General features: G+C 49.7%; 1 long non-coding RNA gene across 2 annotated transcripts; it reads right to left on the minus strand.

Annotated features, from left to right (window-relative positions):
- Positions 1–355: 355 nt before the first annotated feature.
- Positions 356–3,340, minus strand: LOC140128837 (uncharacterized). Of its 2 annotated transcripts, none has more exons than XR_011855149.1 (3): positions 3,180–3,340; positions 1,510–1,628; positions 356–706 (listed from the first exon to the last, which is right to left on the minus strand). It is a non-coding gene; the product is annotated as an uncharacterized lncRNA (long non-coding RNA). The 2 variants fall into 2 exon arrangements; XR_011855148.1 differs by having other exon boundaries at positions 356–709.
- Positions 3,341–12,034: the final 8,694 nt, after the last annotated feature.

Raw genomic sequence — 12,034 nt, forward strand, 5'->3', positions numbered from 1 at the left:
GTCCTGTGTGTCCTGACACCTTTCTATCATAGCCAGCAGTGGTCAGGGGTCAGCATGGGCGCTCTGACCCCTCTGTGACTACACCCCCCATACACAGCGAGCTGCCATGTCCTGTGTGTCCTGACACCTTTCTATCATAGCCAGCAGTGGTCAGGGGTTAGCATGGGCGCTCTGACCCCTCTGTGACTAAACCCCCCATACACAGCGAGCTGCCATGTCCTGTGTTACCAACCTCTACATACCGGTGTCCCCCCACAAATCTTCTGTATGCATTTAGTCTGATCCACTGCATCAATATTTTTCTCTTGTCACATTCGCTCAGATCCTTACGATTGCTCATATTTCCTGCTTCCAAAACAACCCCAAGGACGTCCAGATGCCGTGTTACTCACATTACTCCTAATGCTATGGCTGATCACGAGATTCTGGCCTAGACTTTAAAAAAATTTAGGTTTTTCCAGGAAGGATTTTTGTCTTCTCCTTTAATCTTCTCAAGGTAGGTGGCTGCAGGTGTCTTGTGTACATTATAAATCACCGGAGCGGTGTGCCAGGGGATGGAGGAGGCCGGGATCCGCGGACCCTTGTGGCTGGAGCTTGGATTCTTACAGATATAGATCATCATTTTCCTCCCTCGATGTGACGAGCTTTGGATTATACTGAAGGCTTCCTGTGCCGCTGCGTGTTGCTTGTCAGATACCTGCCGCCTCTGCTGCGTAAACACATTTAGTCAGATTTACAAGGACTCGAGTGGTTTTAAAGGCCTTTTAATATGACATTCACATCCTGCTGCTCATCTCCGGGAGCCGAGTACAAAGCACAGACAACGGTGGGCTAATACAGGGGCACAGCTACCCACATGTAAACACTCTATAAAAGTGAGGCTTCAATTCCGCGGAGGCAGCCGTCCTGTGGTCAGAGTCTAAAGTCAATAGCACGAGGCCTCAGAAGCTGCATCGGACGGCGTTTAGTAAAAACTGCACAGGAAAAGTGCCAAGCAGGGGAAGGAAGATAGTTTAGAATATGTCCCTCCCCTCTATGAGCTTTTCTAGCCATTAAACTGAGCCAAGAGAGGTCACATGACACAAGTAGTAGGTGGGTGTGGCTTATATCAGTCTCCCGTGACTAGCGCTTTGGGCTGTTATATCAGTAATTCAGCTCAGGTAAAAAGTGTGCACATTCAGTAATTTCACGTGCTCTATCCTATGTAGTGATATTGGCTTTCTAGAAGGGGAAATCTCTGAGTGTTTCATAATATGGGCATGTGGGAGGAGCAGGAAGCCGGTAAAGAACAGTTTAAACCAATAGCTGTAGAGTGGTGTCAGACAAGGGGGAGGTTTAATCTACACAAGGCTTCCTTACTCTAAGAACTGTGGAATAGCCGAGCTGAGGAGCAGAGCACAGCAGGGTCAGCAGAGAGCTTCAAAAAGGCTCTTATGCCTTTTTACATTAAAATAAGATGGATGGTTGTGTTATTCTATAGAATTGTGTTCCCTTATATCCCTTCCTCACCCAAACCCTTTCCTTTTCTTCCTTGTTTGAACATCTTTTTTGGAACGGCTGTGCCCAGTGACCTGTAGCGGTAGTTGTTGGTAGGTTCAGAGCTCCTCGTAAAAGTTTGTTCCACGGATCTAAGCGACAAAATTTCAGGGTGTGTAAAACATGATTTTGCTAATTTAGAGACATGTTGCATTATAATGGGGCACATTTACTTACCCGTCCTGTTGAAGCCGCCGATCCGGAATGTCCGATGGGGATTCGGGTCTGCCGCGATTCACTAAAATCGTGCGTCCATTTTCCTGCATCTGTCACTTCCCCCGCTGAGGTCCGCCAGAGTTCACCTTCTTCCCGATGCATGTAAGAGCTGATCTTGTGACACATTTTACTTTTTAAATTCCGCCGTTTGTCCGAATCACTCGGGTTGTCTGACGTCCACGCCCCCGATTTGTGTTGCATGAAAGCCGGCACCGATGCACCAAAATCCGGTTGCGTGCGCCAAAAACCCGAGGCAATTCAGCGCAAAATGGAAAAGAATCACAAAAACTGTCGAAAATTAGGTGTTCGGACCCTTAGTAAATGAGCCCCAATATGTTTGCACAATTCAGTCCTGGGTCTTGCGGTGGATCCCTGCATTCCCTGCGGAGGGCGCTGTCCCCTGCACTGGCTCAGCCCGTCTGCCTCGCTCACACACTTAGTGAATGGCGCTCGCTGCGGTCGCAGTGTGTTTGGGTTTCTCAGGCTCTGGTGAGCACAGCAGATACTTGTGGATTTTTTCCTCTCGCCTCCATAACCACTTGTGGTACGTGGTCAGCAGCCGCCTCCACCTCAGATACCCGGGGGACTCGGCCTGGGACAGGAGAGCAGTGCCCTGTGCACATAGATGTTTATCTGCCATCTTCTCTCCAGGTCGCTTCCTCCGGCTGCCTGCGGCCAGGTGTGAGATGGAGGAGCTCTGCTTGCATTGGATGCAGTAGACAGTCCCTCTAAGGAGATGTGGAGGAGCTGCTCAGTGTCCAGGAGCCCTGGTATTAGCTCAGTTCCTAATACCTGATCAGGTATAACCTACCTGCCTACTGAGGACTGGCTGGGGTCCCACTTTGTCGCCTTACCACTTTCGTTTTGAGCCATTTTTACGTTACCTCCCTGATTTTACAGAAATCAGGACATTGTCACCAAGTCGCTACTTCTTGAAAAAGTCTTAGTTAAGATGACGGCCGACCTGGAGCCAGACTGACCCAACGTAACGACTATTAAAGATAGATTTTATACTGACCTCCTTCACATGTCTCCATCATTTCCAAATACAAGATGAGGTCTAGGCAGAGTTCTTACTAAGCCTAAAGCAAGGCCATAGATCGGGGCTGGTACCACGGATTTATGGCCAAGATACGCCAGGGACAACGTAAGGGAATAGCAAGTCATGGACAAGTATCCAATCACATGTAGAAAACATTATGGCTCAGACACCTTCCTGTAGATAAGGTCTTGTATAAGGTGGGGTCACTGAGTGGACGCCCATGCATGGACCCTACAGGCCGAGGCAGAAGAGAAGGATTCTGGGTGCCCACCCAAGGAAGAACATGGTCACCATAAAAGACCACCAGCGCTCTAACCAAGCTTCTCTGACGTAAAGCTGATTTCTTCACCAGGCAGGGAGACAAACATCTACCTCCAACACTTACCACACAGTGTGAGGATGATGGGAGTAATGCCGGGATAACTATCACAGAGCGTCCGACTGTCCCAGGATTATGAATTTTACTGGAAGTCCTGACTGACATCACCTGGGAGCATTGGTCTTAGCAACAGGAAATGAAAGGCTGCGGCCTAGTATGTAAACAATCCTGCCCGACAACTACTGAGAGCCCATAGCAACCAGGGCCTGGAGGCCACCAGATCTCAGGCCCCACCTTTCTCTCTCTCTCTGCTTTTGCTCAATGATAACATCTTAATTAGAGTTCATGCCCTTTCAGGACACACGTGCGGCTCTGCTACATGTCTACATTATGACTCTGGTTATATATAGAAGCGACAGGGTCTGGCCGCCCTCTGCGCGAAGCTTTAAGTGCGACCACATGAAGAGAGAATGGAAATGTGTGTATTATGATTGGGCGCGTGATAAGCGTCGCTTCCTTCCTCCCAGACGCCACACACTTCCATCCTATAACTTCTCCTATAAGTGCGGCCCCATAAATCTCCCCACATATCGGCGGCCCGGCTCCATCTTGTGCTATACCCCTCCGCCGCGCACTCCTTGCCAGCAGATTCATGTCGGCACTGGCCCTTTGCCAGGGTTTGGCTCGGGCACACAGGCCTCTTTGTCCCGGCTGATGGTCGTGGAGACACTTACTCCGCACCGCGAGATAGGCTCTAAGTGGAAGCGTAATTTATAATAAACCTGTTCTGCAGAACATCAGCCGACCACAAGCGTCCTCTGCAGATGTTCTTGGCCGCAGGTAACAGGACGCTGTGTTTTGTGTAAACTTCTGACCTCCAATCTGTGGGTGCAGTTTTCCATGACTCCTAAATCTTTGCAGGCGTCCCGAGGGTGGGGGAGGTTTAACCCTTACATGGGCAGTGACAATGAGATCCAGAAACGCCAGAACAGCAAGTAATGTTACCCCTTTCCAAAACCCCAAAATCAATAACAATCTGGGGGTGTCCTGGGGGTGTGGGAAATGTTTGTTTTTGGATAAAGGTCCCTGAACGTCTCTCACTGCTGTAAATATTGGCGTTCAGAGAGCCAGGTCCTCTCGCCAGGGGTTGGCACCTCTCTGCCAATCTGCGGAGCACAATGGTTTATCTCTCTCCAGGGCCACCTCATGTGTCATCCTAAAATCAGGATAATTCACTGTTAACGAGGCTGAAGCTCCCAGGTCCCAGCGCAGACGCCCCACTATCCATAGATTACAGGTAAGAGACTGCGGAACTGCAATAACAACCACAAGATCAAGGCCAAACACCACACGTGATGCTTCATGTAGAGAACTTGTATCGTAATGATGGAGGGGATTAAGAAATTACCTTCTCCAGCTCATTAGTTTTACTTATTATACACCAGAGCTGCACTCCCTATTCTGCTGCTGGTGCAGTCACTGTACATACATGACATTACTTATCCTGTACTGATCCTGATTTACATCCTGTATTATACCCCAGAGCTGCACTCACTATTCTGCTGCTGGTGCAGTCACTGTGTACATACATGACATTACTTATCCTGTACTGATCCTGAGTTACATCCTGTATTATACTACAGAGCTGCACTCACTATTCTGCTGCTGGTGCAGTAATTGTGTACATACATGACATTACTTATCCTGTACTGATCCTGAGTTACATCCTGTATTATACTCCAGAGCTGCGCTCACTATTCTGCTGCTGGTGCAGTCACTGTGTACATACATGACATTACTTATCCTGTACTGATCCTGAGTTACATCCTGTATTATACCCCAGAGCTGCACTCACTATTCTTCTGCTGGTGCAGTCACTGTGTACATACATGACATTACTTATCCTGTACTGATCCTGAGTTACATCCTGTATTATACTGCAGAGCTGCACTCACTATTCTGCTGCTGGTGCAGTCACTGTGTACAAACATGGCATTACTTATCCTGTACTGATACTGAGTTACATCCTGTATTATACCCCAGAGCTGCACTCACTATTCTGCTGCTGGCGCAGTCACTGTGTACATACATGACATTACTTATCCTGTACTGATCCTGAGTTACATCCTGTATTATACTCCAGAGCTGCACTCATTATTCTGCTGCTGGTTTAGTCACTGTGTACATACATGACATTACTTATCCTGTACTGATCCTGAGTTACATCCTGTATTATACCCCAGAGCTGCACTCACTATTCTGCTGCTGGTGCAGTCACTGTGTACATACATGACATTACTTATCCTGTACTGATCCTGAGTTACATCCTGTATTATACCCCAGAGCTGCACTCATTATTCTGCTGCTGGTGCAGTCACTGTGTACATACATGACATTACTTATCCTGTACTGATCCTGAGTTACATCCTGTATTATACCCCAGAGCTGCACTCACTATTCTGCTGCTGGTGCAGTCACTGTGTACATACATGACATTACTTATCCTGTACTGATCCTGAGTTACATCCTGTATTATACTCCAGAGCTGCACTCATTATTCTGCTGCTGGTTTAGTCACTGTGTACATACATGACATTACTTATCCTGTACTGATCCTGAGTTACATCCTGTATTATACCCCAGAGCTGCACTCACTATTCTGCTGCTGGTGCAGTCACTGTGTACATACATGACATTACTTATCCTGTACTGATCCTGAGTTACATCCTGTATTATACCCCAGAGCTGCACTCATTATTCTGCTGCTGGTGCAGTCACTGTGTACATACATGACATTACTTATCCTGTACTGATCCTGAGTTACATCCTGTATTATACCCCAGAGCTGCACTCACTAATCTGCTGCTGGTGGAGTCACTGAGTTACAGGCTCCTTTATTCTTCCATATCTCCTAATGACTGTTTCCCTTTCACGTGACATGAAAAGCTCATTTTATTTCTTGGAAAGACGTTTTATAGCTGGGATCTTGTTATTTGCTATTAATGTTTAAAAGCTGAAATATTTTGGTCTGTTTGTTCCCTCGAATGTTTGAGTCTCCTTCCCAATATTTCGTTCCGAGCTGTGTGTCTGGAAATCACATGACTCGGGGAAGGCGACGATGAAGCAGTGGGCTGGACGGGGACTGTCGGGGCAGGTGATGGGAGAGAAGAAAGAGCCATGCTTCTGTTGGGGGCCCCCCAAGCACTCGGCTCCGCTGCCCTCCAGTTACGTTTTTTTTTTTTTATCAATGACGGCTTTTCAGCAGCAGAGAAAAAAAATTGAGAAGCAAAAACTGAGCAGAACTTGGATGAAAAGATTCATTTCACACGTATGTAGAATTTATGTATCAGGACTTTGAGCTCCCACGGTGGCTTCGAAAAGAGGCCCGAAGCTCGGACTCCCCCAGGAGCGCAGGGAGAGCGGATCTGCAGAGCTGGATTTGCAGGAGACGTCGTGCCAAGTCTCACTCATTCGTCTTCTTGGGAGGGCGTCAGGCCCTGAAGGAGTGGCCCCGAGCGCTGGATTTATGAGCAGGACTGGCCGAACTGTGCCAAGGGGGAGCGCACCCCTAGATAAACCCGAGCCCCGGGACATGGCAGTGTTTGTGCAGAGCCCGGGGGCCCGGAACGTTCCGATATTTTGGGTCATGATTGTTAAAATAAACTTGGAAAAAAGAGACGTTCTACAAATGTCAAATTCCCGGCCAAAAAGTGCCAGAGAGTGGCCGCAGCGCAGGCAGCCAGGTCCGCAGCGTGCCAGAGAACAACTGGTGGCGCGCCAGCGAGCATGCTGTCAGGACGGGTCGTGCCATGGCAAGATGAATCACGGATGGCGTGGCACAGAGTCAGCACGTATAATGGCTACGACTATGACAGGACCCGGAATATCAATGCCTGATCCATGACAGTGTCCTGCTGCCCCCATGCCAGGACTCCCAGGGCAGGATGATGTCCAGGTGCCCCCATGCCAGGACTCCCAGGGCAGGATGATGTCCTGCTGCCCCCATGCCAGGACTTCCAGGGCAGGATGATGTCCTGCTGCCCCCATGCCAGGACTTCCAGGGCAGGATGATGTCCTGCTGCCCCCATGCCAGGACTTCCAGGGTAGGATGATGTCCGGGTGCCCCCATGCCAGGACTTCCAGGGCAGGATGATGTCCTGCTGCCCCCGTGCCAGGACTTCCAGGGCAGGATGATGTCTGGGTGCCCCCATGCCAGGACTCCCAGGGCAGGATGATGTCCTGGTGCCATGTATAACGCTGCTGCCCCATGCCAGGACTCCCAGGGCAGGATGATGTCCTGCTGCCCCATGCCAGGACTCCCAGGGCAGGATGATGTCCAGGTGCCCCCATGCCAGGACTCCCAGGGCAGGATGATGTCCTGCTGCCCCCATGCCAGGACTTCCAGGGCAGGATGATGTCCTGCTGCCCCCATGCCAGATCTTCCAGGGCAGGATGATGTCTGGGTGCCCCCATGCCAGGACTCCCAGGGCAGGATGATGTCCTGCTGCCCCCATGCCAGGACTTCCAGGGCAGGATGATGTCCTGCTGCCCCCGTGCCAGGACTTCCAGGGCAGGATGATGTCTGGGTGCCCCCATGCCAGGACTCCCAGGGCAGGATGATGTCCTGGTGCCATGTATAACGCTGCTGCCCCATGCCAGGACTCCCAGGGCAGGATGATGTCCTGCTGCCCCATGCCAGGACTCCCCGGGCAGGATGATGTCCTGGTGCCATGTAAAACGCTGCTGCCTCCATGCCAGGACTCCCAGGGTAGGATGATGTCCTGCTGCCCCATGGCAGGACACCCAGGGCAGGATGATTTCCTGGTGCCATGTATAACGCTGCTGCCCCCATGCCAGGACTCCCAGGGTAGGATAATGTCCTGCTGCCCCATGCCAGGACACCCAGGGCAGGATGATGTCCGGGTGCCCCCATGCCAGGACTCCCAGGGTAGGATGAGGTCCTGCTGCCCCATGGCAGGACTCCCAGGGCAGGATGATGTCCTGGTGCCATGTATAACGCTACTGCCCCCATGCCAGGACTCCTAGGGCAGAATCATGTTGTGGTGCCATGTGCAAAAAACCCCTGCCAAAGCATAGGCAAGTGGTGGTTGTGAATAGCGCCCTCTCCATGTCAGGAGCTGTTATGGAGACTGATCACCTCTCTAGGAGGTCTCTAAGTACTGGGGAACTTTGTAACTGCAGCTGTAGCCACTGCCTGGTAAAACAAGAGTTAACACTTTGAGATGTTTCTGTCCAATGATGTTCTTGTAAAGCAAGCTGGAAGGTGATTGGAGATGTGCTACCACCTGACCAGGGGATTGTATACACCCCCTGTGGGCGGGAGCACACGGTCTGCCTGCAGAGTCTAGTGAGAGTGAGCAGCACATATAAGTGCTGCCACAGCCACTGTCCTATTACCAGGAACCACAGGTACATTAGGCTACTGCCTGGCAAGTCCGGAGACTTAAGTCCAGAGCCGAGGTCCACCACCCAGACTCCATTTCAACCAAGCCTGAACCTATCAGGCTGCATGTAACCTTCCTGTGGACCGGCTCCCCATGACTCTTCCAGCGTGAGAACTTGATGCTGCTGCTGACCGTTTGGCCGTTGCCTGCTGTTGAATAAAGAACCGTGAGTTGTTTGCACAACGTTGCCTCCATCTGATCCCTGGATACGGCTGTTACCACCACGGGCTCCCCCATCCATCACCCAGGGACTTATCTTTCAGACACCTCAGGGGTTCCCCCAGGGAGAACAGTACATCAGCCTCTCCCTCCATATTTCTTGCACACACCACCTGCTGGAGACCTGCCAGGCTGTAGGACAGCTCTCCGGTCCCCATACCAAGCATCGTGACATCAGCGTGCCTAGGCCGCAACCGCCAGCCATTCCGGTATTCTGGGCCCCGGCTGCCTCCAGGCCCCAAAAAAGGCCCCGATGCACATGTATAACACTGCTGCCCCCATGCCAGGAGGATGATGTCTTTGTTGAACAGGCGCCTTAGCAGCGCCCCCTGGTGTTTACAGAATTATCAGTAAGTAAAATGTCAAACAGGGACAATGCTGGATGTTTTGTTTCTCTAGACCACCAGGGATGTAGACATTAGCTTTATCACTACTATTGGGAGGCTGATTTTAGCCCCTTCACTTCCATAGACTAATATTCAGAGATGACGTGAAAGGATGAAGGAAATTGCTAATAGGGAAGGACAACACTGAAACCTTTTCTACTTCACTACTCTAAACCACAAGGGATCCTGGCGTCAAACCCATCAATAGTGTAGAATCGTTTGCTGCCCTTTACTACTATAGAACAACATGGTTTACAAAATGTATGCCATTACCACTCCAAGTTACTAGATATACTGTAATTTACCTTGTTACCACTCTAGGCCACCAGGGATAATATAATGAACTTCTATATTGATCTAAACAACTAATGATAGTAAAAAAACAGGAAGCTAATTGAGTTCAGACCCTGTTGTGGAACCAGGAAGGACAAGTTACTCCTAATCGCTTCACCACTCTAAACCACCAGGGCTGTTGGCATGAGATCCATCACTACTCTAGAATCACACTGAATTCTGCATAATCCTTTTTACTACTATAGACCATCATAAGGTAGAAAACATCACTAACTCCCTAAACCATACAGGTGCTGTAATAAAACCCTCCAGTACTCTAGACCACCAGGGATGACGGTATTCTCCATTTTTCTGCTTTAATCCGGCAGAGATTAGGGCAGAAGGTGAAGTTAAGTGTAAATGATCAATGGCATAGCAGCACTGGAGTCTGGAGTCACCCATCCCACTTCACAACCCTAGACCTCCAGGGCTGATAGCACTAACAATTGAATACCTGTAGAGCACCAAGGATGCAGGTTATAGAGAATTATGAACTTCATCATTTGCTGTTTTACTTCAAAACCATGAGGGATTCCTTTATTAACCCGATCACTACTCAAGACGACCATCAATAATAGAGTGAATACATAACACTGGCTACAGAGAGCACAGAGCACAGCAGTGTGAGGTGTGATTACACATCTCTCCAGGGACAATACATAACACTGACTGCAGAGGGCACAGAGCACAGCAGTGTGAGGTGTGATTACACATCTCTCCAGGGACAATACATAACACTGGCTGCAGAGTGCACAGAGCACAGCAGTGTGGGGTCTAAATACACATCTCTCCAGGGACAATACATAACACTGACTGCAGAGAGCACAGAGCACAGCAGTGTGAGGTCTGATTACACATCTCTCCAGGGACAATACATAACACTGGCTGCAGAGAGCACAGAGCACAGCAGTGTGAGGTCTGATTACACATCTCTCCAGGGACAATACATAACACTGGCTACAGAGAGCACAGAGCACAGCAGTGTGAGGTCTGATTACACATCTCTCCAGGGACAATACATAACACTGACTGCAGAGAGCACAGAGCACAGCAGTGTGGGGTCTAAATACACATCTCTCCAGGGACAATACATAACACTGGCTGCAGAGAGCACAGAGCACAGCAGTGTGAGGTCTGATTACACATCTCTCCAGGGATACTACATAACACTGGCTGCAGAGAGCACAGAGCACAGCAGTGTGAGGTCTGATTACACATCTCTCCAGGGACAGTACATAACACTGGCTGCAGAGAGCACAGAGCACAGCAGTGTGAGGTCTGATTACACATCTCTCCAGGGACAATACATAACACTGGCTGCAGAGGGCACAGAGCACAGCAGTGTGAGGTCTGATTACACATCTCTCCAGGGACAATACATAACACTGGCTGCAGATAGCACAGAGCACAGCAGTGTGAGGTCTGATTACACATCTCTCCAGGGACAATACATAACACTGGCTACAGAGAGCACAGATCACAGCAGTGTGAGGTCTGATTACACATCTCTCCAGGGACAATACATAACACTGGCTGCAGAGAGCACGTAGCACAGCAGTGTGAGGTCTGATTACACATCTCTCCAGGGACAATACATAACACTGGCTACAGAGAGCACAGATCACAGCAGTGTGAGGTCTGATTACACATCTCTCCAGGGACAATACATAACACTGGCTGCAGAGAGCACAGAGCACAGCAATGTGAGGTCTGATTACACATCTCTCCAGGGACAATACATAACACTGGCTGCAGAGAGCACAGAGCACAGCAGTGTGAGGTCTGATTACACATCTCTCCAGGGACAATACATAACACTGGCTACAGAGAGCACAGATCACAGCAGTGTGAGGTCTGATTACACATCTCTCCAGGGACAATACATAACACTGGCTGCAGAGAGCACAGAGCACAGCAATGTGAGGTCTGATTACACATCTCTCCAGGGACAATACATAACACTGGCTGCAGAGAGCACAGAGCACAGCAGTGTGAGGTCTGATTACACATCTCTCCAGGGACAATACATAACACTGGCTACAGAGAGCACAGATCACAGCAGTGTGAGGTCTGATTACACATCTCTCCAGGGACAATACATAACACTGGCTGCAGAGAGCACAGAGCACAGCAGTGTGAGGTCTGATTACACATCTCTCCAGGGACAGTACATTACACTGGCTGCAGAGAGCACAGAGCACAGCAGTGTGAGGTCTGATTACTCATCTCTCCAGGGACAATATATAACACTGGCTGCAGAGAGCACAGAGCACAGCAGTGTGAGGTCTGATTACACATCTCTCCAGGGACAATACATAACACTGGCTGCAGAGAGCACATCAGTGTGAGGCCTGATTACACATCTCTCCAGGGACAATACATAACACTGGCTGCAGAGAGCACAGAGCACAGCAGTGTGAGGTCTGATTACACATCTCTCCAGGGACAATACATAACACTGGCTGCAGAGAGCACATCAGTGTGAGGCCTGATTACACATCTCTCCAGGGACAATACA

The sequence above is a fragment of the Engystomops pustulosus genome, chromosome 4 (genome assembly GCF_040894005.1).
Source record: "Engystomops pustulosus chromosome 4, aEngPut4.maternal, whole genome shotgun sequence".
Classification (NCBI taxonomy): domain Eukaryota; kingdom Metazoa; phylum Chordata; class Amphibia; order Anura; family Leptodactylidae; genus Engystomops; species Engystomops pustulosus.